Source organism: Galendromus occidentalis, unplaced genomic scaffold (genome assembly GCF_000255335.2).
Source record: "Galendromus occidentalis unplaced genomic scaffold, Mocc_1.1 scf7180000077435, whole genome shotgun sequence".
NCBI lineage: Eukaryota > Metazoa > Arthropoda > Arachnida > Mesostigmata > Phytoseiidae > Galendromus > Galendromus occidentalis.
In genome coordinates this window covers 249609-252410 of record NW_003805423.1, presented here as the reverse complement: position 1 = coordinate 252410, position 2802 = coordinate 249609, and positions in this window count along the sequence as shown.

Here is a 2802-nt window from a genome sequence, read left to right as displayed (position 1 = left end):
CCTCGCTTCGACTGTCTACCCAACTACCCGGTCTACCGACTGACTGACTGACCGACCAGCCGGCCGACCGACCGACCGACCGACAGACGGCCAGGCAGGTAGGTAGGCTGGCTCCTCCGACTACGACAACGAAGAAAAAGAAGACGACGACCACGACCAGCCAACGGAGAACAGAACAACGTACTATTGGCCCCAACAGAAAAAAGAGCCCGGAGAACGAAAGCAACAGAAGATTTGGGGCCGCCAAAGTTGAGGCCTCTCAGAAGAGCAACGTTGCCTACTCGCCCGCCTGCCTGCCTCCGAACGTCGAGTGAGAAAGGATAGAGCCACTAGCGGAATCCGCTGGAGAGAAAGATGAAGAGCTCAGATCTCGGTCACCTAATTTTTATGAAAATTGCTCGTGGGTGTATCCGTCATCGATCGCCATCAAGAGCAGCTCCTCTTCGAATCAGTTCTTGATCCGGACACAGCAGAAGTCATCGTGGTTTCGTCGCCTCGATGAGACGCCTCTCCCTCAGAGTTCACACCTCGCTACGAGCTGGAGGTTTCCGCTTCACGCCAGATCCACAGAGTCCCAGGAAACCAGAGGATTTATCCGGAACGTCGGATCACTTTCGTATCGATGCCCCCGATCAGAATCCTTGGTTTACAGAATCGTCCTCTTCGTTCCTGATCGGCCGATCCATGCGCTCGTTTCTGGTGGAGGTTCCAGTGCGTGAACTGCTCGGTGTAGCTTCCACTGGCTCACAGGAAAGGAATTTGGTTCGATGTTCCCTTTAACGTTATGACTGAACACGTTTGACGCAGTCACCTGCTCACGGCTCAGCAACAGGTGAACAGAAGATCGCGGGGATCGATTTCAAGACATGAATACGAGAAACAAACGATTCCATGCGGCAGGTCAGCCGTTGTTTGTTCTCCCGACGGAGTCTTACCCTCGTGATTCGGTGGCCTTGGAGGCAGATCAAGTCGTCATGTTTTTCGACGAGTCTTTCGTTTTTTTCGCGATTCCCGCGACGGACACCCACGGTGGAAATGCCTGAGAAATTAGACGGTAGACTCTCATCCTAGAATCAGCGTCGGGCCGAAGACTCACGAAAAAAAACGGGGGCCGCCAAAGATTCTCGCATCGAAGAGTCAATGCGTCAAACGGAGGAAATGAAACGCGGAAAGTTAGTGTGTTCGTAGTTGAAGCAGTCGTTGACATTTCGACATCTGTGTCCCACCAAGAGGCAGTTTCCGTCGGAGAAAAACTCAGCTCATCGTCGCTCGGCGAAGACTCCGCAGATAGGTATTCTGGCAGTGGGTGGCCACGAGTGTTTTTTCGCTTGCGACTTTTTCTACTGACCGCAATCAATGCAATGATTGGTACGACAGACCTTTCGAAACGAAGCATAGTAAGACGAAGTTCCTCTCGGTTTTTGTGTGTGCTTGCAAAACGGGGTATTCCTTCCGTTACGATGTGGTTTGAGGATGGAACAGAACTATGGGTTCGTATCTGTCAGCTGGAGTGGCGAGAGACCAGATAATAATTGAATCAGCAATCGTTCGCAGGTCGGTGATTTTGAGGTAGGACGCAAGAGCGCGGAGTACTTTTCCGTCGGACTTTCAAGTCGTTGTTACGTGATGACGAGAAAAATCCCAAATCCCAAAAAGATGCTTTATGGGTGTCAGATGCTCATTTATCTTTGCGTAGCCAATCTGGCCACCGGTCGAAGCGAGCGGTCGAGCGGGCGGGCGTCGGGTGGCGCACTCCTCATCTGGAGGAGGTGCGGCCGGCTGCAGCATCCGTTGTAATTGCCATACTTAAGCGTGGGAATATTTCGCGGCGTCGTTTCTTCGCAGGGGGCAAGCCGCGACGACGAAGTATTTTTTTCCCGTCATTTTGATAGTGAACTTTTCTTCGACCGCCGCGCCGTTTTCTCCAAGTATTCCGAAGCCCATGAAGGTTCACAAGCGCTGCGAGCTCATCCATATCGGTGGGCGAAATGGATTCAATATGAAGAGAAAAAACTTCCTCGAAATTAATTGCCATCACGTGTCCTCCGACGAACGAACTACTACGGTCGCTCCCTCGAATCATGAGCTCCGGACATGCGTCAAGGGTTGAACAGCCTTCTCGACCGCTGTCCAGCGTCGTTTCCAAGGGAGCCGTGGGAATGAAGAAAAAAGCAGAGAAGAAACGAAGACAAACGGACAGGAATTTTGGAGGATAACAGAGTCTTGAATCTGACATTGACTCGCTCAGCCAGAATGCTTATACGAGCCAATTTGGCGTGGGAGCGAGTTGTAAGCGTGTTTGTTGTCAGCCAAGCGGAAGAGTGCCCCCGGTGCTTCAGGCTAAGCGCGTCCCAACTCACCTAGCGGCCGACGACCCGAGATGCTCTTGGAACTTTGGTCAAGATCATCACGGACCTTGGATTTCCGTGGCCGGGCTCTAGTGTTTTAACCGCGATTGATACACATCGGTGGTCACGGCGGTCACCTGTTATCGGACAGTTGTTCGACTGAAAAATCAGAAGTCGACGGCGTCGACAGAAAAGAGTGGCTTTAAGAATTTAAGCTTTTTCTCGCGTTCCTTAGGCCGGGCTCGGGAAGGTCCCACAGAAGCGGATGATGGTCGTTGAACTAATCAGACTTCGGCGGATTGACAAAAACGCAAAAAAAGTTGTCGCTCTGCAGCAAGCCCACGTTCGCTTGTTCTCGATCGCTTCGGAACGAAAATAGTTCGCAAGAGAACTGATGCTCATTTTTTTCTCTTCTTTCCAGGCGTCGTTCTTCTCTTCAGTTGCTTAGGGTTTG